The sequence below is a fragment of the Lactuca serriola genome, chromosome 7 (assembly GCF_051521515.1).
Source record: "Lactuca serriola cultivar US96UC23 chromosome 7, Lser_US96UC23_V15, whole genome shotgun sequence".
Classification (NCBI taxonomy): domain Eukaryota; kingdom Viridiplantae; phylum Streptophyta; class Magnoliopsida; order Asterales; family Asteraceae; genus Lactuca; species Lactuca serriola.
The window spans coordinates 197,980,670-198,007,801 of NC_136414.1; the positions used below are offsets into that span (position 1 = coordinate 197,980,670).

Sequence of the window (27,132 nt, forward strand, 5' to 3'; positions counted from 1 at the left end):
ATTCAAATACATATTATATTATAGTTAGAGGCCGTTTGATAGTTGTTGGCTGGGTTAAAGCTGACTGGATTAGAAGCTGACTATTTTAGAAATATTGACCGAGTCCACATCTGACCGAGTTTATGTTGTTTTATTATTTCTATGAATGGTTGTGTTGAATGATGACAATGATCATATTACTCTTATTTTGTCTCTTGTGCTAGATAAAATAATTATAAAAATACAAACTGCCACATAAAATCCAAATTAAACATACATCATTTAAAATCCAAATGCAAAGTGTCATACAAAATGCAATTACAAATTATCATAAAAAATCAAAAAGTACATAATAAATTTCAACTAGTGTCCACAAGCTTACTTTTAGGTCACTACCCTCACGATCATTACTTGTTAGTTATTGTATACATGTTTCCAAGAAAGTTTTGTCCACAATCTCTTATTTCTAACTAATTCTAGTTCTTTTATCTCTCATGTCTATTATAAAAGAAAATATAAATCAACCAACTTAACATATAAGTATAACACAAATTTGTTGTCGATTCCAACATAAATCTGATTTCAACTTATTTTTACCTACATTTACAACATACAACATGTACAACATATTATGACTTCAAACAGCAATTCAACAAATTCTGATTTCATACTACATTTCATGCAACAAATTATGATTTCATACAACATTTCATACACATATCATATAAACTTTCAACAATTTTTGATTTCATAAACATATATCCTCACTTTATACATATAAATCCGGAGCTTAAAATATGATTTCATAAGATTTCAACAATTTTCTTTTTGATGATCACAAATCCAATTTCAGAGCATAGATATCAAATTATTTGAGAAAAGAAAAACATAAAATTAGTGTGCATACATGTGGAAGGCTGACATAAGATGATGACTGGAGGCAGAGGTTGTTGCTGTCGCCGGAAAAGGCTAAGGAACACCGCAGATGCAAAAGTGAAGAAGGAAGGGAAGCAAAAATAAGATTTTTCCTTAATGTTCGTGAACCGTGATTTTAGAGAAAAAAAAAAAAAAAAAAAAAAAAAAAAAAAAAAAAAAAAAAAAAAAAAAAAACTTATGTTCCTTACATGCGTGCTATGGAAGGCCGACAGGAAGTGATGAACCGAGACAGAGGTTGATGACGTCACTGACAGAGGTTGATATGTTCGTCGTTAGACGCAGACGTGAGGAAGGAAGCGAGTGCAAAACTGCTCTTCGTCTTTTGTTCACGTTTTTTACTTTAGGGCTGGGGAAAAATAAGGAAGAAGTTTATTTTGTTTGGGTCAGACACTAAAAAAGAATGGACTGAGTCAGGTTCTTGGTCAACAACAGCTGACCGAGTCAACCATATATTTAGTTTATCAAACGGGCTGATTTCTAACTGAATCAGTAGTCATTTCTGATCAAACCTGACAAGTACAAATCAAACAGCCCCTTAGATTACTTAATTTCCCTCATTGTCTATATATATATATATATATATATATATATATATATATATATATATATATATATATATATATATATATATATATATATATATATATATATATATAGAGAGAGAGAGAGAGAGAGAAAGAGAGAGGGAGAGCTATGTTCAAATGTTTCTAGCAACTATATGAATTTAATTTTAGTATATCATCAATGGAGATTTTTTCGTAAATCATGATTGGTTTATTTTAAATTGATTATCAATATAAATGCTAGTTTTTATGTTTGTTTTTATTTATTTGGTGTTCGCAAGAACTTTGTATTAGTTTTGGTGCAACTTTGAATAATTTTAGTATATCATCAATGTAATTTGGTACATTTTTCAATTATATGAAATATCAAATAATGACATTTCATTACTATTGTGATAATTTAGTTTATATATTGTATTTTTACTAATCTTAAGGGTCTTATTTTTTCTAATAACCGTAACGCTTTTACTAATTATATCAAATTCCTCATTAAACGGATATATTTTTGGAAAGTAATAATTATAATGGGGCAACATTATCTAAGACGTAAATGCTTGATATAATTTTGGAGGAAAAAAATCAGGATCATTAAAAAAGTTTATATAAAGAAAATACAAATTTAAATTTGGTGAAATTATGGATAAAATTACTGACGAAAATTATTTTGGAGGGAGTTGTATTTTGTAAGGTATAATAATATTACAAAATTCGAAATATGTATATTTGTTGTGTAAATTTATAAATTTTATTGTTACTATATAAAGATAAAAAAAAAAAAGTAGGTTGATATGATATACAAAAACATAATAATTTCAATGATATTTTAAAATAATGTCAAAATTAACCAGATTCTTATGACATAAAAATTTAAAAAAAAAAAACTCATAATCATCTCTAATATATAAAAGTAACATTTTTATAATTAATGTCAATTCCTAAGATAGTTAATTTTTGTTTTGTTAAAGGTATGTTATATATTTTCCTGTTTATTTGAAAAGTTTCACAAAAATAGTCAACTGATTTCACTAAATTTGTGACAAAGAAAATCGAAATATATGAATACATATATTTGATAAAGGAACAAAAAAAAAATCGAAAAAAAATATAAAAAGCGAAAGAAAGTACTGACCTTCTAGTGCACAAGAGCGAATGTTTGAAGCAAATAATTATGATGTAAGTTATAAGTAATAATAATGATATTGTAGGAGAAGGTTTGAAGAAAAGAAACGATTGAAAATAAGTGTGAGCCGCAGATTCAAGGATGAATCGTATATGTATGTGATAATTTGAATATGATTTTTCGGTATTAATGATTTCCTAATAAAAATATATTTTATATTAATGGTTTACTAATATAAACGGATTTATATTAATGGTTGATATTAATGCCTTGATTGAAATGGTTTGTTAGTATTATGCTTTTAAAATTGACCATATTAAATTCTTTATAACCGGAAATTCAAGATTTTAAATATGAAAAACTTTTATTGAAATTAAATACATTCAATTTCAACGAATGTAAGTTATTGTTTGACGATTGGAAATCAATTATTGGAATTAAATAATGAAGGTGATGTCAACAATTTGATCAAACGGTGGAAAAAATAAGATTGAAATACAATCAATGGTCCAGATTATTTAAGAATATGTCATAAAGTTTTCTTTTAATAATATTTAGAAATTAATAACCAATATAAATATTATTATAAGTGATAGAAATAACCGAACAATATCAAACCTTGTTTTCCATAATTTTATTTATTAATTATCAAAATCTAAATAAATAAATAAATAATCTAAAACCCTCATACTGATTAATGGAGAATTTTGTATATGAACCAAAAGTGTACAAACCAAATAAACTGGATTATCTACGTGTCCTGAAATTAGGTTTGGATTTCAAACCCAACACAACTACCAATTAGGGTTACAATGTAAGTTACTTGAAATTGAAGCCAAATAAATCGTTGAATCTCCACTTTAAGTAAAGCAACATCTATCACTCTCTAATCTAAAACCTGTCGAAAATTCTATCGAAATTTGGTGCTTAAATCGATGAAACTCGAGCAACTATCGATCGTGAAAACCTGCAATTTCAGGAATTCAGATACAATGTTTCTTAGTCATAGTTTGTTGATACCTGGACTCTGAAGCAGAATTGAGAGGTCAATGGCGTAAGAAAAAAACAAAAAGGACTGCAGGATTGATCAAATGGCGGAAAGTAAGTCAAATGGGTTTGAAGAAATGTCTTCCTCCTTTTCGTACGGATACGGAAAAAGTACGGATGTATAGGGGTAAAAAAAGTCAAAGAAAAACGCCATTGTCATTGTGATTGTCAGTACTCAGTACCAATTTTGACGGATTCGATAACATTGAAATTGCATGTGAGGAAGAGAGAGATATAAACAAAAACAAGAAAAACTTTGAGTGCGTGATTGACGGGTTTTGTAGAACATCGCTCCTCCGCTCACAGGATATATTATCACGACTTCCCGTATGAAACGGATACAATAATTTGTATATTTTAATTTGTCGATAGAAATATATTGGTTTTATACAATAATCTGTATACTTTAATTTGTCGATAGAAATATATCGGTGTTATTAGATTGCTTCTTATATCAAAATTATATATTTATTATGATTATCCGATATAAAATAATAACTGATTCACTAAATTTAGGAAGAAAATATAGGCGGGCTTCAACAATAAAAAAAATTATTAATAATGGTCACGAACAAAGTTTACAAAATTATATATTTATTAATAATGGTCACGAACAAAGTTTACAAAATTACCACTACTCCTTGTCTTTGATATGGAAAGTCATTCTTCCATTTAAGAAATTGATTAATTCACATAAGACATAACACCTTTACAACTATTATTTCAAATCAGGGAAACGTATAATATGTAGATGAATTATGAATTAAATTTACAAATCAGTGAAACATATAATATGTAGATGAATTATGAATTAAATTCTTAAACGGACAAATTAGTATCAATTTGATATATAAGAGTCATTCATGTCATTACTCAAACAAATAAATAAATAAATAATATTACTAAGTTGATAAAATAACAATTAAGTGGATTAATTACTCGTAACGGATAATAATTATAAAGAGTAGGTTATAGAATTTGAAAGAAAAACTCATCACGTAGTGATGGTCAGTCAAATTCGAGTGATTTATAAGGATGCCATGGCTAAACTAAAGGCAATATTTTAAAAACCGGTTTGAACCGGCCGGTCGAATTGGTTGGATCCGGAACCAGGGGAGAGAGCGGTTCAATTATCATCGGTTTTACATTGATTTCTAAACCGGATTGAACCGGCCGGTTTTTAGAAAAACCCAGTTGAACCGGTCAAAATAAACTGGTTGAACTGGTTGAACCGAATAAAAAAAAACATGAAAAAGAACCATTTACATAATAAACATTTGTAATGTTTTTCATATGTATTTAGTTTTTTCAAAATAAAAACATAGGGTAAATGTTATAAAGTTTTTTCATGTGTTTTTATTCATCGAAAACCATATTTAGTTTCGGTATTATACTTTATTTTCTTTTTAACGTATATGGTGTAACATCCCGAAATTCAGGTAAAACTATTTAACCATTCCATTTTGTCAAGATGTCAAGATTGGTCTCTTGAGAGAGTTCTTGTACCATGGCTAAACTAAAGACAATGTTTTAAAAACCGGTTTGAACCGGTCGGTCGAATTGGTTGGATCGGGAACCAGGGGAGAGAGCGGTTCAATTATCATCGGTTTTATATTGATTTCTAAACCGGATTGAACCGGCCGGTTTTTAGAAAAACCCAGTTGAACCGGTCAAAATAAACTGGTTGAACCGAATAAAAAAAAACATGAAAAAGAACCATTTACATAATAAACATTTGTAATGTTTTTCATATGTATTTAGTTTTTTCAAAATAAAAACATAGGGTAAATGTTATAAAGTTTTTTCATGTGTTTTTATTCATCGAAAACCATATTTAGTTTCGGTATTATACTTTATTTTCTTTTTAACGTATATGGTGTAACATCCCGAAATTCAGGTAAAACTATTTAACCATTCCATTTTGTCAAGATGTCAAGATTGGTCTCTTGAGAGAGTTCTTGTAGCAAATGAGTACGCTGGGCGTACTGGGGAGTACGCTGCGCGTACTCATGCGCTTAATTTGGACGCGGACTCGCCTGGGTACGCTGGGCGTACCCAGGATTACGCTGGGTGTAACGGGTCCAGATGCAAACCCTAAATGTTTGGCTTGTGCACTATTTAAAGGATGCTAAGGCTCATTTCTCAACCTTCATATCAGAGAATGAAACCCTAAGAGAGAGCCTTCCATCGTCCTTAGCTTGAGTGTGTGTGTTTTGGAGCTAAAAGTGTCTTGGTGTGTTAGTGAAGAAGAAGGAGAAGAGCTTGTGGAGGCTAGGGCTTGAAGTGCAAGTTTGGATCTGAGATCTTCAGAGAAAGGAGCTTCATCTAGAGGTGTAAAGTTCAAAACTTTCATCTTTATTTGGTTTGATGTTGCATGGACCATTTCTAGGGTTAAAAGTCCCAAAGGTGGAGACTTTTATGAGTGTAATGTACTCCATGGACCTAGATCTGTCCCATTTCAGTGATATTTGTGTTATAGATCCATAAGAATTCCATCTTGGTCGTTGTTATGAGGTCATGCTTGAGTTATGAGCTTTCTAGAGTTGGGAAATGGAATGTTATGTGTGTTAGTGACTTGTCCAGCCATGCAAAGGCTTAAAGTCACCAACTTTATGGATTAAGAGGCTTAGAAATGGTCAGATCTAGATGTTGGATGTGGGTCTTAACTGTTTAAGACCTCAAGAGCTTAGAGTCTAAAAATGGGAGTTACGCGGGGCGTAATTCCAGTACGCACAGCGTAAGGGGTCGCGCACCCTGTTTCTGTGAGGACGCCGGGTACGCCCAACGTAACCCGGAGAGTTGACTTTTGTTGACTTTTAGGGTTTGGTCAACTTTAGGGTCTTTGAGCCATGAGAGGGGTAAAATGGTCTTTCAACCTTCTGAGAGTACTAAGAGAGAGAATAGTCTAGCCTTGAGAGATGTATTGATTTAGAGTGTTTATTTCATATGATTAGGCGGAAGCTAGACCAGATTTTACAGAGTCTGAGATTACCGAGTTACCCGAGGTGAGTCTTCTCACTATACTTTACCTAGAGTGGTAATTAGAGTTATGTGACAGAGTATTTTGTATGCTTTTGCATGATGTGATTTCTATGTGATGTATGTTATGTGTGTTACAGAGTTTACAGAGTTAGGACCGGAAGGTCCACAAAGTTAGGGCCAAAGGGCCCACAGAGTTATGGGACTGGAGGGTCCCACTGAGTCACATTGACCAGAGGGTCAAATAGAGTTATAGTCTCGAGTGGCTAATATGTGTTGTGTGTGGTATTTTGGGGAACTCACTAAGCATTTATGCTTACAGTGTTGTGTTATGTGTTTCAGGTACCAGTGAGGATCGTGGGAAGGCGTTGGCTTGATCAGTACACACACGAGGAGTTTTTACATATTATGATCTTGGGATGTGATGTTATGGATTGTTGTGATACAATGATATTTTTATAACAATTATGAATGAAAGTGTGTTTTTAAATTGTGAAAAATTAATTGAAAATTTTGGGTGTTACATATCGATTGATGTAAAACACTAAAACTTATGGTTATGTGTTATTTTATGTATTTGGATTTATCTACAACTTATTTTTATATGTATTTTTAATGTTTGAACTTGTAAACATCAAATTCATGATTTATATATATATATATATATATATATATATATATATATATATATATATATATATATATGTGTGTGTGTGTGTGTGTGTGTGTGTAGAAAAATAGGAAAAACATAAAAAAATATAGAAACCGGTTCACTTGGTGGTCGAACCGGTTAAACCGGAAACCGGTCACCATACTGGTTCAACTAAAAACCGGTTTTTAAAACATTGACTAAAGGCATCATAGAAAGCTTGAGAAAGTACCCATTGGAAATGTGAAAAAATATGAAGAAACGAAGGAAAAATCGAAGATGAAAGTTTGTGAAGTTATTTTCGGAGTTCATAGCGATTAAGGTATGATTCTGCTGATTTAAGTTTGGCAAGGTCGGTTGAATAGGTTCATACGCATGTTTTACATGTTTTGGTTCATCGTTATGTCTCTGTTTACGCCAATAATCAGTGCATTGATAAAAAAACTTGTGTATATAAAAAATTGGTATATATAACTTAATTTGTAGTTTAAGGGGCTGTTTGTTAGGATTTGAATTTTTAAGGTTTGAAATTTTAAGAGATCTGAATTTTTAAGATGGTCTGAAATTTTAAGATTTGAATTTTTAATATGTTGTTTGGTTGGAACCTCTGAATTGTTGTGCTGAATGAGAAAAATGACCATTATACCCTTATGTATCATTTCTTTAAATTACAACATTATATTTTTAACCTTTTCTTTATTAAGACAACATACTTTGGAAGTATAATGCTACTTCTTGTTAAAACATTCTGACCATGTTGCACAACATTAGTATCATAGTTTAACAATAGATTATCTAGATATGAATGCAAAATAAAGTGCAAGCATGTAAGGTACAAGGAAATACATGGCTCAAACAAGAATATTGATTTCCAAATCTAAACAATGATTCTAATAAACAATAAAAGAGACAACTAAACAATTTGTTCACTACAGATCCACATTCCAATCATCAGAGCTTCGTCTTCTTGGCATAATCATCAACTATGTTTTATCACTACAATCTAAAGAGGAAAAAGCTTTTTTAGAATAAAAAAATCTCCAGAATTTGGTTGAGAAACAAAGACTATAACTTTAATATAATCTTGAAAGTGTCTTCTTACACTTCCCTTGATTAATTAACCAAAACCCCAGACAAATCCAAAAGAAGGCTACAGCTCTAGAAAAATTCATCTACAACTCTAATAATCAAGTTTTAGGGCATCTAATTTTAGGAATAAAAAAAGTCAACAACATCTATATGAATTGATAATCGATTTTTAGGGCAAGAAAGAAAAAACCTTACTTAGAATGGGCGCAATGGACTAACCACATACTGCTGAACGTTGGCTTGAAAACCAGATAAGATATGGACATTTGTTGTGTTCGAACCTTAAAAGCTTGTGAATCGAACGACAGGAAGAGAAATCGAAGTTTGAAGATTGAACAACAGATGGAACGGAATTGAAGGATGGAGGCTGCAACGATACTAACGGAAGAAGGCATCGACAGAACTGGCAAACAGAGGCGAAGATGGAATTGGCGGACAAAGGCGGCGAGGATAATTGTGGACGGCGACGGTGACAACATGAGGATGGAGTCGGTTGAAGCTTTGATTGAAGGAGACGTGTAAAAGGGCTTTGGCAAAGGGGTAAGACTCCGTCTCTGAATTTTTAAAAGGGTTTTAAAAAATTAAGAGGTTTTTTTTAAGAGCCTAACAAACAGTCTATATCTGAAAATTTAAGAGGGTGCCTCTTAATTTTCTAATTAAGAGGCAAACAAACGTCCCCTAAGTCTGATAATTGATTGTAAATTTTCTATCAATCTATATCTATATTTATTTATACTATACTATAAAATAAGCATTTTTTTCCTTCACTACATGCGTTTGAAAGCTCCAAACTCTTCAAATTTCATTCTAATATATCTATTTTATAATTTAAATGTCTTTTTAAATGTGAAATATTATCATATTAATGGTGGAGTTTTTGCATTATCATTATAATATACTTAGAATAATTAAATTAAACATCATGTTAACTCTAAAACGTAAACCAAAATAACAAAAAAAAATTAAAAATATTACAAAACTATTTATTTAAAATATTTTAAAATGTTTAAATTTTTTAATATAAAACTAAATCAACATGTCGATTTAACTAAAAATATCCAAAATCAATTTTTTATAATAATTATAAATTTTCCAAATATATATTTTAAATTAATTAACAATAATAATAGTTAAAAATAACATAACCTTTTAAGAAATATTTTTCCTTTAAAATGTATTTGAAACCCCCGTACTCTTCATATTTCATTCTAATATATCTATATTATAATTCAAATGTGAAATATTATCATATTAATGATGGATTTTTTGCATTATCAATATAATATACTTAAAATGTTTAATTTAAGTATCATGTTAAATCTAATATGTAAATCAAAATATCAAATAAACTTAAAAAAATAAAAAATATATTTATTTAAAATATTTTAAAACATTAAAATTTGTTAAATGTAAAACTAAATCGACACGTCGATTTAACTAAAAATATCCAAAACCAATATTTTTAAAATAATTGAAAATTTTCCAAATAAGTGGTTTTAAATTAATTAACAATAATAGTTAAAAAGTAACATATAATTATATATATGTATGTATGTGTGTATGTATGTATGTATGTATGTATACACACACACACATCGAACTGTCTAGTAGCTGGTTCCCTCCGAAGTTTCCCTCAGGATAGTTAGAGCCCGGGTGCGAGTTCTATCGGGTAAAGTGAATGATTAGAGGCATCGAGGGCGCAATGCCCTTGACCTATTCTCAAACTTTAAATATGTAGGACGGTGCGGTTGCTTTGTTGAGTTGTACTATGGAATCGAGAGCTCCAAGTGGGCCATTGTTGGTAAGCAGAACTGGCGACGCGGGATGAACCGGAAGTTGGGTTACGGTGCCAAACTATACGCTAACCTAGAACCTACAAAGGGTGTTGGTCGATTAAGACAGCAGGACGGTGATCATGGAAGTTGAAATCCGCTAAAGAGTGTGTAACAACTCACCTGTCGGATCAACTAGCCCCAAAAATGGGTGGTGCTTTAGCGCATGACCTACACCCGAGCGTCGGGGAAAGTGCTAGGCCCTGATGAGTAGGAGGGCGTAACGGTCGCTGCAAAACCTTGGGCGTGAGCCTGGGCGGAGCGGCCTTCGGTGCGGATCTTGGTGGTGGTAGCAAATATTTAAATGAGAACTTTGAAGGCCGAATAGGGGAAAGGTTCCATGTGAACGACACTTGCACATGGGTTATTCGATCCTTAGAGACAGGGGAAGCCCGCCAGATAACGCATTTTGTGCGAGCTCCCATGAAGGGATTTGGGCCCAATTTGGAAAATTAGGCTATATTTGGGTTTTAAGTGATCATTTTGGAATTTGGGATTTTTTGGATAATTAGTTTGGGCCTTGGCCTTGGGCCAAGTTAGGTAATGGGTAAAAAGGTCTTTTACCCTAGTTTGCACTCTTAGTGTGAGTCAGGATCCAATTATTATTTAGATGTTATTTTGTGATTGACAGCACAGGGATTTTAGCGGGCCAGCAGCCAGAGATTTATCTGTGAGATTCAACAGTCTGAGGTGAGTTTCCTCGCTATGTTTAGCGGGTCGAAGGCACCAATGCCGACCCATGGTTTATTATGTTAAGATGATAGATGTCTACGTGACTCTTGTGTGTGTATGCATTGGTATGTATGTTGAGCAGCGCTCGTTACCGGGCGTGGCCTGATGATTATATTATATGATATTATCTTGGTCAGAGTGTTTTTATCCTTTTGTGTTTATAGTTGTATATATTTTATGAATTAATATACTAAGTTCACTATAAACAATGCTCTGATACCAATCTGTCACACCCCCAAACCAAAACACCTGAAACGTTCGGGGGTGGGTGACTTCATGTCAAGTATCACAACACATGAATTATAGTAATCAAAGTACAACAACCATTGCATTAATAATGTATAAGTTTTTACATAGGTGTTCAATCATTGAACATTGGACATCAAAAGTAGATGTAGTAAAAGACAAAAGACGCAACACTACACTATGCCGTCTTCTCCAAAAGTTGTGGGGGTGTACCTGTCTACTGGATTCCCTGAGAATACAAGTTATTTTGAAAGAGAGGGTCAACATTTAAGTTGGTAAGTTCATCAGTATTAGTTTCTTTTATGGATGCATTAGTTTTAAGAAAATGATTGAATGTGTTTCAGAAAATCCTATACTTTATGCTTTACAAGTGAGAAGTAGTTTTAATACTATAAAACCATTTTGTATATGTGTTATTGTACTTATAACATTGTATAACATAATTTTAACTCACCATAAATTATAAGAAGAATGGTTTTAGTTTTGTTTACGGAAAATGATTGATGCAGTAGTATTTCTTAAAAATACACTACGGGTGTAATAACTACCCTATTATTAAACTGGTTAATTAGGGTTAAAATATGATGTGGTTATAACCATGCTGAATGCCTAGTATAAACACAACGACCTTCTGGCGTCGAAACTGATGTGACATTTGTCACCCGTAGGCCTGTCGGCGTGACTGTAGCTAAAAGTCGGGATGTGAGATTGTTAGTCTCGTATAGATCTATACACACAATGCCCGCTCTCCTTCCAGGAGACTCTGGTTACAAAAATTTGACATAGCAAGTATATTGCTATGTCCTGAAATAGTACCATCACATTTTGGTTTATCTAGTTTTAAGTAAAGATTGAATTATATCCTCTCTTTAACAAAGTAGTTTAAACCTTGTATACTTATTTGGTAAAAATAGATTTCTCGTTTGTTTCATAAATTATACCTGTTATAATTTATATGTTCTATCTATTTAGCATGATCTCTCATGAATGTACCCCTTTGCTCAGCATGGTACAAAGGTAACAATATTGATTGAAGTACCCTCTTATATTCCTATGTGTATAATATATATAATTAAGAAGGAAACGACCTTCGGACAAATAACTCCACCTTAAGCCCACATCCAAACAAGAAAAATGAAATAAGGCAATTCATTAGTCCTAAGCCCTTTAAGTCTTATTTATATACCTATACATATATAAACATGATTTTGACAAATATAAGTATAAAGAGTTTATAAAATATTTTAAAGGAGTTTAATAGTGTTTAAAAAGAGTTTACATGACTTTAAGTCATTTTGGAAGTTTTTTGTAATCTTTTATTGTAAACACAATATTTAAAAGATAAGAAACACTTTTGTGTGATTGTTATCAAAGGTAAATATTAGCAAAATTTAATTGTGTTCAACTTGTATCCACCCCCCCCCCCCAAAAAAAAGGATTTAAAACCGTTAAAAAAGGTAGATTATAGAGGTATGAACTCACTAACAAAACTAGTCCTAAACACGATTCATATAATATATATATATATATATATATATATATATATATATATATATATATATATATATATATATATATACACCTATTAATGAAAATAAACATAAGAATGATAGGGGATCAAACTAATTTGCAAATTTAACTTACAAATAAGGGTGTTAGATGCAGAGTTTGAAGGTTGCAAGCTGTTCACGGCCTAAGAACACTTGGTGTTCTTGAGTTTACGACCCAAGTTGGGTGTTCACAGCCTAACAATCTTGATGAATGATGAACAATTTGAAGATTCTAAGCAAGTTCCCTTTAAGATCAAGGGAAGAAGTAGGGGTGTTCACGGTCTGGTTTTTTCGGTTTTTAGGTCAAACCGAAGCCAAACCGTTACTAATGATTTTTGTCAAGCAAAAACCAATGTCGAACCGTTGAAAATTTAAAACTGAACCAAACCAAACCGGAGCCAACCAAACCGTTACTAATAGTTTGGCTCCGGTTTGATTTCACGGTTTGGGCTTTTTAGGCTAATTTTAATCGAGTCCATTAAACTAATTTAGTAAAAAAAAAACCGTACTATTACGTTTATTTAAACAGTAAAAATTCTACCTAATATTAAAGCTGCAATATTAGAGGTATTAAAATAATAAAAAAACTGCACTATTAAAGGTATTAAAACAGTAAAAAAAAACTGCACTATTTAAGGTATTAAAACAGTCAAAATTCTACCTAATTTAGTAAAAAAATGGCACTATTAACGGTTTGTTAAAAATACTGCTATATTAAAATTGTCAAAATAGCAAGAAAACTACCAAAAAGTTCTCCAAATAGCAAATAAAAAGCAGTAAATGAGAATATCAAATATTGTTTCATTACATCAAATATTAGACTAATACACACAACTTACTAAGTTGTCCAAAATAGCATAATTGTTGTCCAAAAAGCAATATCAGCAAGTTCACTTCCAAAATGCTATCCAATTCATAAGCTTTTGTTTTCCAAAAAAATCAATATTAAAACATCACACCAAAAATTCAATATAAAACCGTGAGAAGAAATGTACCTTTTAGTCGATATTGTCGGTGCAAATATTAAGTTTGCTTGCAAAATCTAAAATACAAGTTATATTTTGTTAGAATTTGGAAATAATAAGTAAGAGAAAATATATAACTTTTGAAAATTTAAAACTTACCATTTTCAATTTCATCAAGGTCTTCAATTTCTTTCAACACATCTTCATAACCAAACAATAGACTGTTTTCGTCCCCTTCCTTGGTTATTATCAGCAGCACCTCCATTTTGCTCCACATGAACATCATCATCTACATCAATCTCTTCCATATCATCACCAGCATCAATGATGTTCACAGGTTCACTAATTGGAATACTGATGTTATCTTTATCCATGTAAGGAACTGAAAGAAAAAAGTGCAATCAGAATTCATAATTGTGGACTCACTAAAATCAGATTAAGAGGTGATGATTCTTAGCAGTTAGCAACAGGTTTAGAAAGAAATAAAAAGTCAACAACTCATTTCTACTTTTGTTTCGTTCCAATTATTTTTATGTACAGTTTCCTTCCATGTTTGCTTCTGTTAAAAAAATTCAAACTCACAATGATAAGAGAGGTGATTGGAAATCGAAATCCAACTTGCACATAATATTATAAGATTATCGATTGAGTGTAGCAACAAGTTTAGAAAGAATTATAATGATAATAATGAATAGAAATCAGGTGTAGATGGATGGTAAACAAATCAGTTCAGTTGATTCAGAACACAACATACCTTATCGGAGCAACGAGCCAGCCAACGATAGAGAAACGAGAGGTGTAGTCGCCTAGTCGTACTGTCGGACACTCGTATATGCAAACGCCAAACAGGGCTAGAATCGGAGCTGCCGCAGGGGAGGCGACGAGCTGTAGACCTGTAGTCGGAGGGAAACGAGTGGTGTGGAAACTAGAAAGTGGAAACCGAGCCTTTGCGTCTTTGTGATTTGCAATTACTCGATTAGGGCAAGTTCAAAATCTGAAACGAATTAGTGAATCACGTTGTCGTTCACGATTGCTTGGAGGTGGAGGTGGATTGGTGGACTACTGGACTAGGATTTAGGGACTATCAATTTGGGCTTCATTTACTAATTACCAGATCACAAAAGAAACTATAATTGGGCTCTAATAATTCAATATTATGGTTTTAAAGTTTATTATTTGTATATAAAAATTAATATATAATATAATAAAATATAATTACATATAAAAAAATTAATTAATATATATATATATATATATATATATATATATATTCAAATTCTACGATCCGGTCCGATTTTTATACGGCTTGAAATCTTAAAAACCGTAAGCCAAACCGTTCAATACGGTTTGAAAAGTTCGAAACCGCAAGCTAAGCCGTATAGAAAAATACAAACCGTAAAACCAAACCGATGACCGGTTTGGCCGGTTTCACGATTTCAAACCGAACCGCGAACACCCCTAGGAAGAAGGATGATATTTGAGAAGGAATTGAGAGTTTTCATTTGAAGATCTAGAAAGAAAAAGAATGTGTTTTCGGCCAGAGATGAAGAAATGAGGATAAAATTAGCCAAACTCACACACACACACACACACACACACACACACACACATATATATATATATATATATATATATATATATATATATGGAAAACTGCAATAAAGTCCTTACATCTTGGCCTCATAATCGATTTAGTCCTTATATATTTTTTTTATTCAATTAAGTCCCAAATACCAGTAATCGTATTCAATTTAACCCTATGACCCGGTCAACAGGTCATCCAACTTTCAAAAATTACATTTTTGGCCCACATTTCAAAATTTATTACAAATTCGGTCCAAAATTTACATTTTTTGTCCAGATTTAAACTTTTTTTACAAGTTTGGTCCAAAATTTACCCTTTTTGCCCAATTTTTAGAATTTTATGATGAATTCATCCTAACTTTAGCTTTTTTACAACTTTTTTTCTCAAATTTTTTTTCTAATATGCTTTTTTCTTTATAAATTCATATTTATACAAAAAAAAAGATATTTTCACATAAACATGTTTTTTTTTTCTATATAAAAACTTTTTTTAAAAGGTTTTTTGTATATATATATATATATATATATATATATATATATATATCTGGATATAAAAATAGATTTGGATTATTTGTGTGATATCTCTTAAAAAATCAATTTAGAAATTAAAAGTAACCATAAATTATAAAAACATATTTGGATTATTTGCTCTTTAATCACATTTATATGAAAGTTTAAACTAGTTACATTATATATGAAAGTTTAAAATATATATAATATATCAATATTATATTTTATTCATAAGAATTTTTTTAAGAAAAAAGTTAAAATCATAACTTTGATATATTATTTATAACTTTTTAATAAATATATTATCTAGATAAAACATATTCATACATGACACGTGTCCCATCTAGGTTGTGATTTTTACTGCCAATCAACCTTTTCTTACTTGGATTATTTATAATCTTGTTTTTCCTTTATTTTTTAATGTATGTTATATGGAATACCGGTTGTAATTTATTATCGATAAACATGTTTTTAGGGGAGTGAGAAATAACCAAAAATACAATAATAACATAAATATATAAAATATTATAACTATCAATAACACAATAGAATACTTTAACTAAAGTTCTAAAGAATTTACACATGAGTTTGGTTAAAAAAATTACTCAAACACCTGAAAAATGCTTGAGTTGAGCTTCACAAGGAATTTTTTTAGTCAAAATCATGTGTAAATTCTTTAGAACTTTAGTTAAAGTATTTTATTGTGTTATTGATAGTTATAATAGTTTATATATTTATGTTGCTATTGTATTTTTGTTCATTTCTCACTCCCCTAAAAACATGTTTATCGATAATAAATTGCAACCGGTTTTCCATATAACAAACATTAAAAAATAAAGGAAATAGAAGATTATAAATAATCCAAGTAAGAAGAGGTTGATTGGCAATAAAAAGTCATAACCTAGATCGGACACGTGCCATGAATGGATATGTTTTATTTTGATAATATATTTATTAAAAAGTTATAAAAATATATCAAAGTTATGATTTTAACTTTTTTCTTAAAAAAATTCTTACGAATAAAATATAATATTATATATATATATATATATATATATATATATATATATATATATATATATATAACTTTCATATATAATGTAACTAGTTTAAACTTTCATATAAATGTGATTAAAGAAAAGATAATCCAAACTTGTTTTTATAATTTAGGGTTACTTTTAATTTCTTAATTGATTTTTTAAGAGATATCACACAAATAATCCAAAGCTATTTTTATAACTAGATATTTTATATACAAAAAACCTTTAAAAAAAGTTTTTATATAGAAAAAATAAGATTTTTATGTGAATATATGTTTTTTTATATAAATATGATTTTATAAATAAAAACCATATTAGAAACAAATTTTTGAGAAAAAAAATTGTAAAAAAAACTAAAGTGATGATGAATTCATAATAAAATTCTAAAATTTGGGCAAAAAGGGAAAATTTTGGACCAAATTTGTAAAAAAAATTAAAATCTCAGCCAAAAGTGTAAATTTTGGACCAAATTTGTAATAAATTTTGAAATTTTGGGTCAAAAATGTAATTTTTGAAAGTTGGATGACCTGTTGACCGGGTCAATGGGTTAAATTGAATACGATTATCGGTATTTGGGACTTAATTGAATAAAAAAAATATATAATGACTAAATCGATTATGAGGCCAATATGTAGGGACTTTATTGCAGTTTTCCCTATATATATATATATATATATATATATATATATATATATATATATATATATATATATATATCGAGGAGTGTACGGTCCGATGGAGGGTTCACGGCCGAGGACAGTTTGCGACTCCGAGGTAGGTTTGCGGCTGCGAGGTTTGTGGCTGCGAGGTTTGTGGCTCGGGCAAAGGTTCTCGGTTCCTAAGAGTTTCCTCCTTTATACATTACACTCTGAATACAAAATCCATTCATCTATAACTTATTGCTCTAACTATTTTAAGGTAATTTAAGAATTAAATTTGACCTTTAATTGATATGTTTTGACTTTCGTTGACTAAGATTGACTTTTACAAGAATAAATTTTTCAGGTTGTCACACGGGGCCCAATGAAGGATGGGGGCCTAGTATATGTTTGTTATGTATGGTATGGGGTATTTTGGGGAACTCACTAAGCTTTGTGCTTATGGTTTTCAGTTTATGTTTCAGGTACTTCTGGTTCGAAAAGGAAGAGTCCGGGGTGATTGTAGAGCAAACACCACCTTATTTTGCATTTTGTGATTTATTCTGATATGATATGATGTAAGGATATACTTTGGTCTATCTTGGTTGTATGGCAATGTTTTGAAATATCGTTTTATTTAGATTAAAAATGAAAATTTTTAGGTCTTATTTTTGGGACGTTACAATCAAGTTCCAATCTTTATGCATTAGGCTTCTAGATCTATGATTTTTGTCAATTTTCTTCACATTTGGGAAATTTTGGATGGATGGATTCCATAAAGTTGGCAACTTTCAGGATCTTTGTGGTCCCTTGAAGGTTATATGCTTTGGATCTGAAGTTTGGTTGAGTTTTGAATCCATGCATGTCATTTTGGTTCCATTTTCTGATGGGTTTTGAGCATACTAACACTCATGTAGTGCACATGCAACCTTAGAAACCTTGGATCTATGTTTTCTCTAAAATACATGCAAATTTGATTTCTAAGGTTTACAACCTAACTAGCATGTTATGGGGTACTTGTAATAGAAAACTTTAAGTAGAATAACATACCTTTCTTTTGTGGTTGATTGCTTGGAGTTTTAGAGCCTAGCAGTCTAGCACCAATAATGTGGATGCCTCAAGTGGTGTCACAAATCACCAAAACAAGTTGGAAGTTCTTGAGAGAATAAGAACACTATAGAAATCGGCTCACCCTTATGCTCACACACACTAGTTCCAATTCTAGAACCAAGGACTCCTTTATATAGTATGGAGGATTAGGGTTAAACCCTAATACCCATGACTCTTCATTTACCTAGGATCCATGGGTTAAAAGCTCCATGGACCTCATATACTCTTAGCCCATCCTAAATAAATCTTAGCCTAATCCATATATATATATATATATATATATATATATATATATATATAAGAGTCCATATTTAATTAGCTCCATTTTGATCACTTAATTAATTCTAAATTAATTCTTGATCAATACTAATTAAATAATTAAGACTTCCTATTAATATATCATAACTAATAATATATTAATATATCATAAACATCTTATTCCCAAAAGTATATCCGTGCAAGTTGTTTGCAACCCAAGTGGACCATGCCGGGTCGGGTCAAGTTGATACCAAATATAGTTACAGACTTAGACACCTTATCCAACAGTCTCCCACTTGGATAAGTCTGATAACTATAGTTGCAAGTATAACTCCAAGAACCAAGCAACAATCATAGCTCTTTAAAACTCTGTTGAACTATGAAGAGCCATTTTAGATAAGTGATCATATACTCCTCTGTTCTCAAGATATCAGCCGGACAAACACATGGAACATGGTCTAACTTATTGTCCGACATTTGTTTCTCGATCTCTGATTTGTTTAACATAGAACTAAATTGAACACATCAATGAGGTTCTGATCGGGCCCAACACATAAGTCAAAACCAAATCATCGAGGGGCCCAGATATCACTTATATTGCTAGAAGGAACAGATAAACTTCGACTCATATGCTTGTACTAACTACTTGTTGAATTATGCACAAAAGCACGTTTTATGACATCAAGTTACTGATGTGTTTTCGTACAATCAATGGATAACCAACTCATAGTCAACAACTCATATATCTAGGTTTGAAGATATATATGATATTACCATCTCGCGATCACTCGAGATAAATTCCATGAAGTGATACAAACGAGCGTGGGTTTAATCCAATACTCAGACCTTATGAGCACTCATGAATGTTGTAGCAACCATTGCTATGTCTAATGCACCTTAGACAAATCTTACAAGCCAAGTTCATGACAGTCTTGATTCATATCTACTTCCGACATATGACCGACTGTGGAGAGTTTGAATAAAATAATTATTCTGGAAGTCAAAACATGCAAAATTGAAACAATAGTAAACGATCAACAAATGATAGTAACACTTTACTCATAAATAAATGATAAATTTTATTTAATCATCAAATGTCAATTAAATTTTACAAGTTTTATAAATCTAATTATTAAAACTAATATCGTCCCTCAGCCCGATGCTTCCTGCATGCTGCAAATGCCTAACCCTAGTCAGTCCCTTCGTGAGGGGATCTGTAGGGTTCTCTTCTGACGATACCCTATTTGCCACGAGGATTCCTTCTTCTATCTTGTGTCTTATGAAGTGGTATTTTATGTCAATGTGTTTGGATCTACCGTGATCTCTTGGCTCCTTGGCTAAGGCAACCGCACTATTGCTGTCACATAAAATCTCCATAGGCTCTTGTATAGCTGGCACAACTCCAAGATCTCCAATGAAGTTCTTCAACCATATCGCCTCCTTCACCGCTTCACTCGCTGCTATGTACTCTGATTCACAAGTAGAATCAGCTACTGTCTCCTACTTGGAACTTTTCCAAGTAATTGTTCCTCCATTTAGGGTAAAGACCCAGCCTGACTGAGAGCGGAAATTATCCCTATCAGTCTAAAAGCTAGCATCACTATACCCAATCACTCTCAAGTCATCAATCCCACCAAGGGTAAGGACCCAGTCCTTAGTCCTTCGTAGGTACTTGAGAATATTCTTTACTGCAGTCCAGTGCGCCATGCCAAGATTTCCCTGAAATCTGCTAACCAAGCTCAAAGCAAAGGCCACATTAGGGCGAGTACAAGTCATAACATACATGATCGAGCCAACAGCGGAAGCATATGGAAATCAACTCATCTCAGCTATCTCAGCCTCTGTACTCGGACTCTGAGTCTTACTTAGTTTGGCATTGTGCTGGATCGGCAAGTCCCCTTTCTTGGAATCTGCATGTTGAATCTTTTCAACACCTTATCCAAGTAGGTACTCTGACTAAGTCTAATTAGTCTCTTACTCCTGTCTCTTAATATCCTTATCCCTAGGATATAGGCAGCTTCTCCAAGGTCCTTCATAGCGAAACCCTTCCCAAGCCAAGACTTAACCTCCTGCAAAGTTGGGATGTCATTTCCTATGAGTAGTATGTCATCCACATACAACACCATAAAGCTAACTATACTCCCATTAGCCCTAACATACACACATGACTCATCTTCGCTCCTCTAAAAGCCAAACTCTTTGACTTTCTCATCAAAGCAAAGATTCCATCTGCGAGATGCTTGTTTTAATCCATAAATGGATTTCTCAAGCTTACACACCCTATTGGGGTACTTTGCATCGACAAAACCCTCTGGCTGAGACATGTAAACATCCTCAGCCAACCTCCCATTAAGGAAAGCGGTTTTGACATCCATTTGCCATATTTCATAATCATGAAATGCAGCTATGGCCAGCAAGACTCTAATAGACTTAATCTTTGCCACTAGTGAGAAGGTCTCATCATAGTCAACTCCCGGAGTTTGAGTAAAGCCCTTTTCCACCAGTCTTGCTTTGTAGGTGTGTACATTCCCATCCATGTCGGTCTTCTTTTTGGAGATCCATTTACACCCAAACTATCTTACGACCTGGTACATTGTCAACCAAGTTCCAAACCTGATTGTCATACATGGATTGAATCTCGTTGTCCATAGCCTCCTTCCATTTAGCAGACTCAGGGCCTGCCATGGCTTCCTTGTAATTATTAGGTTCATCCAAATCTATTAGTGTACTATCACTAATAAATGTATCACCTTTAGTGGTGATGTGATAACCATAATAAAAATAAGGTGTGTTCCTAACTCTAGTGGAACGCCTCGGAGGTACGGACTCATCTATCGGCTCAACAAGAGTTTCCTCCTCAGGTTGGTTGATAGTGTTTGAGGTTCCTTCACCACTTGACTCTTGAAGCTCTTCAAGGTCAATTTTCCTCCCACTGTTTCGTTGGCTTATGAATTCTCTCTCACGAAAGACTCCCCTTATAGCTACAAAGACCACATTTTCACTAGGCCTGTAGAAGAGGTAACCAAAGGATCTTTATGGATAGCCGATGAAAATACACCTCTCACTTCGTGGTTCAAGCTTGTCATGAGACTCACGCCTCACAAAAGTCTAGCAACCCCAAATCTTAATGTGCTCTAGATTGGGAACTTTCCCGGTCCATATCTCGTGAGGTGTTTTGACAACCTTCTTAGTAGGGACTAGATTGAGGATATGGGCCGCAGTCTCTAAGGCATACCCCCAGAATGAGATTGGTAACGAAGCTCGAATCATCATGGAACGAACCATGTCCAACAAGGTCCGATTGCGCCTCTCGGCAACACCAATCAGTTGTGGTGTCCTAGGAGGTGTCAATTGTGAGACTATCTTACATTTCTTAAGTTAGTCAAGGAACTCAATACTAAGATACTCTCTTCCCCAATCGGATCGGAGCATCTTGATATTCCTGCCCAACTGATTCTCGATTCCTGCTTAAACTCTTCGAACTTTTTAAAGGTTTCTGACTTATGCTTGATTAAGTAGATATATCCATATTTGCTATAATCATCAGTAAAAGTCATATAGTAACGATTAGCATCCCTTGTAGCTGATTTGAAGGGTCCACACACATATGTGTGTATGAGATCCAACAAACCCTCACCCCTCTCACAAGTACCAGTGAAGGGTGACTTTGTCATTTTTCCAAGTAAACAAGACTTGCAACTATCATCCGACTTTAGGTCAAATGATTCCAAAACTCCAGCTTTCTAGAGTTGGCTTATGCGCTTCTTGTTAACATGTCCAAGACAACAATGCCACAAGGATGCTTTATTTAAGCTCATCGAAGAATCAATATGACATACATTATTTCCTAGGTTTTCTACAATCGACACAGTTTCATATACACCATCACAAGGTAATGCTTTAAAATAAAACACATCATTATAAAAAGCATCAATAGCACCAATTTTATTATCAAATGAAAATGTGAAACCTTGTTTGTACAAACTATGGAGGGAAATAATATTTCTTGCCATTTCTGACGAGTAACAACATTTATTCAAATCTAAAGTTAACCCATTATTAAGAAATAAAGAATAAACTCTAATCTTGGTCACAGATGATGCTTTCATATTGCCCATGATTAGGTTTATCTTCCTGTGCTCCACTTCTTCACTACTTCTTAGGCCCTGCAAATCAGTACAAATGTGAATACCACATCCCGTATCAAGCACCCAAGAGTTAGTATGTAATGAGTTACCAGACAATATAGTATAAATACTTGCATGGTGGGTTTAACTTTCCCATCCTTCACATCCTACAAGTATTTGGGGCAGCTTTGCTTCCAGCGCCCCTTTTCATGGCAGTAGAAGCATTGTGCTTCCTTTGGGTTTGAAGAAGGAGGAATGAGACCTTTCTTGGTCCCACTTGAAGAGGAGCCATCAAGGGACTTTCCTTTGGTACCCTTCGAAGGGGTCTTCATCTTCATCCCCTTTCCCTTCCCAATTGCCAGAACAGGGGCTGCTGTAGGAGTAGGAGTAGAAGTAACAGCCGACTTACCTTAAAGGCCATTTTCAGGGGTCCTTAAAAGTCCTTGAAGTTTTCTAAGTGTAACTTCCTCCTTGTTCATATGATAAGTCATATGAAACTAATCATAACTTGGAGGTAAGGAATGGAGAATGATATCAATTGACATGTCCTCAGGGAAGTCCACATTAAGCTTCAACAACTGGTCCACGAACCTTTGCATTTTCTGCAAGTGACCGGTGATGGGTTCACCATCCTTCATCCTAGTTGTTATCATAGAGGAGATGATTTCATACCTCTCCTGACGCGCGCTCTGATGGTACCTTTCCATCAGATCCAAATGCATCTCATAGGGGTAGAAATCTTCATAGGATTTCTAGATTTCGGGAGTTATAGTAGCCAACATGATGCAGGATACTTTGGTAGCATCCCTCTCATATGTAGTGTACTCTGCAGCCTCCTTAGGAGTAACAGTGGACTCATTGATAACCTTAAGCTCCTTATCAAGGATATATTCCTTGTCCTCATAGCGGGTGATCATCCTGATGTTTCTAATCCATTCATTGAAGTTAGACCCATCAAAAGTGACTTTCCTACACAAGTTCATAAGGGAAAAAGAGTCTGTAGGGTTTGAGCCAGTAGTAGTGTTGGAAGACAGCTGAAAGAAAGAAGGACAAGTTTAATTAGATGAAGAAGTCCTTAATAAGTCACCCAAATGAAATATTAAGGCTAGGATCCAACAAACTATTTCACAACTTGGAAGAGGGATGTCGTAATCCAAGCTACAAAATATTTGAAGGTAGGTAAATGACGATTTACCAATTTCCACCATTATAAACGAAATAAAGTATTAAGTTTTAATTGGATTTGAAAATCCTAGATCTTTTGAGATACATTGAACTTTCAATGGCATGTTTGAATCTCGATTGTACCCTCTCAAGTTTGTGACTGGGATGTCGAGGATCGCAAACAATGTGTGAATAACCATGCAAATTGACTTGGTACCCTTAATTTTATCACCTAATCGATGTGCCGATTAACCACACGCGCTCCACCGATCTATGATAAAACTTAAGTCCCCCTTGATGGGTTTTGAGCATTCTAGCACATCCTAAGTGTACATGCAACCCTAATAACCTTGGATCTATGTTTGTCTAATTATCATGCAAAGTTGAATTCCAAGGTTATATTCCTATCTAGCATACATGGGGAACAATTTTTAACTTGAATGAAAGATAGAATAACTTACCTTGTTGTTGCTTATGATCCTTGAAACCTTGTGAACCTAGCACCCCAAGTGTGATGCCTCAAATGCTTCACACAACACCAAATGCTTTTGGAATGACTTTAGAGAGAATACACACTTCTAAAATCGGCCTAGCCCTCTTGTTTCTTATGTGTAGCTGATTTTGGTGGAGAACATGTTCTTTATATAGTGTTGACACATCTAGGGCTACACCATGTAAACCCTAATATGTCATGACTCTTCATTTCCATGACCCATGGGTTTGTAACTCCCATGGAGCATCCTATGGGTGGAACCCAACTTGATAATCCATGGAGCCTCTTAGCCCACTATACAAGTTATGGATGATTCACATAATCAACCCATATATTTAATTAGTTATCTTTTGATCACTTAATTAATTCTAAATTAATTCTTGATCAAACTAATTAAATAATATTATTAATATATTAGAACTTATAATATATTAATAATCCACAAGTGTTATTTCTCTCATTTAGCCTATCTAATTGCATGGTGCCATGCAACCCAAATAGACCATGCCGAGTCGGGTCAAGTACTTACCAGAAATAGTTATGGACTTAGACACCTTATCCAACAACCCTTTGCCACTCTTACTAGTCCTAGTTAATGTGTCGGATAACCACACACGCTCCACTGACGACTTGGTAAGGTAAAAAGTGTAATTTTATGGGTTAGCACCTATTTCACATTTTCCTAAAGTAACTAAGATTGGGAATTAATAAGGGTTTAGTTACTTTATAATTTCATTATACTTTTAATGAGGATTTAGGTCTTATCCTACCCGTTCAGCTAACAACCCTCCACCAGTCAAGGAAGCGGTGGGTGAGAGTGGACACCCATTAAGTTGTCATTTTATAGCCAACAACCTTATACCCCCCTTATAGACCAGCTTCGTGAATGAGGCCTACTAACGGTAAGACTGACTTACTCTTATACATACATACATACATACATATATATATATATATATATATATATATATACACATATACATATACACACACACACACACATATATATATATATATATATATATATATATAATTAAACCTTTAGTATTATAGAAGTATAAGGGTTGAATTTTAAACATTTAAAATTCTAAGGTTCAATTTGGAATTAAAGTATTTAATGTGTGAGCCTTTTCAAATTCCAAACTTGAGGGCAAGTATTGAAACTATTCAAGACTTTTCATTTCATAACTTATGAGTTTTAATGGTCCAATAAAATGAAGACTCGTCATTTTATGTAACCTCTTATTCTTTAATGACACTTTAAAGAAGTGACTTTTGGTTATCCATAACTTGAGGACAAGTTATGGACTCCATCATTACCCATTAAGATCAAGAATTATACTACAAGAAAATTACACATAATTCCTATGATCTTCTAAAAACTCATAAGAACATAAACATTCATATCAAAATTTCAAGAATCATATTAACACATATAAAACATGGAATGTTGATATTAGCCATTGTAAATGGATTAGCATAAACATTACACCATCTAAAAACAAGTTTTAAAACACCAAAACAGTTTAGGGTAATGTTTCTAGTCCATTTCCCGCAGCAAAACTTGAAAAACTGCATTTTGGGGCTCCTACTCGTCGAGTGCAAGAACCTACTCGACGAGTAGGATGAATTTACACATGGGCTCGTTGAGTCCCCCCATGGACTCGGCGAGTTCATGTTGCAGAGTGCGGATTTTTGAGCTTTTTCAATAAGTTTGCATCAAGTATCAAGAAAACAAGCCTAAGCTCTGACACAACTGATGTGTTTTGAGCATACTAACACTCCTATGGTGCACATGCAACCCTAGAAACCTTGGATCTATGTTTTCTCTAAAATACATGCAAATTTGATTTCCAAGGTTTACAACCTAACTAGCATGTTATGGGGTACTTGTAATAGAAAACTTTAAGTAGAATAACATAACTTTCTTTTGTGGTTGATTGCTTGGAGTTTTAGAGCTTAGCAGTCTAGCACCAATAATGTGGATGCCTCAAGTGGTGTCACAAATCACCAAAACAAGTTGGAAGTTCTTGAGAGAATAAGAACACTATAAACATCAGCTCACCCTTATGCTCACACACACTAGTGCCAATTCTAGAACAAAGGACTCATTTATATAGTATGGAGGATTAGGGTTAAACCCTAATACCCATGACTCTTCATTTACCTAGGATCCATGGGTTAAAAACTCCATGGACCTCATATACTCTTAGCCCAATCCATATCTATAAATAAGAGTCCATATTTAATTAGCTCCATTTTGATCACTAAATTAATTCTAAATTAATTCTTGATCAATACTAATTAAATAATTACGACTTCATATTAATATATCATAACTAATAATATATTAATATATCATAAACATCTTATTCCCAAAAGTATATCCATGCAAGTTGTTAGATGAAGTGCAACCCAAATGGACCATGCCGGGTCGGGTCAAGTTGATACCAAATATAGTTACGGACTTAGACACCTTATCCAACATTTTCATCATTTTGATCTAACATGAGCTCAAGAC

At 33.0% G+C, this 27,132-nt stretch overlaps 1 long non-coding RNA gene and 1 pseudogene across 1 annotated transcript; one reads left to right on the forward strand and one right to left on the reverse strand.

The window, feature by feature from the left end:
• Positions 1 to 9,798: 9,798 nt before the first annotated feature.
• On the forward strand, positions 9,799 to 10,806 carry LOC145065268 (25S ribosomal RNA; annotated as a pseudogene).
• Positions 10,807 to 13,484: 2,678 nt separating this feature from the next.
• Positions 13,485 to 14,674, reverse strand: LOC145063300 (uncharacterized). The gene is made up of 3 exons (XR_013687913.1): positions 14,442 to 14,674; positions 13,847 to 14,069; positions 13,485 to 13,764 (listed from the first exon to the last, which is right to left on the reverse strand). It is a non-coding gene; the product is annotated as an uncharacterized LOC145063300 (long non-coding RNA).
• Between the last annotated feature and the right edge of the window lie 12,458 nt (positions 14,675 to 27,132).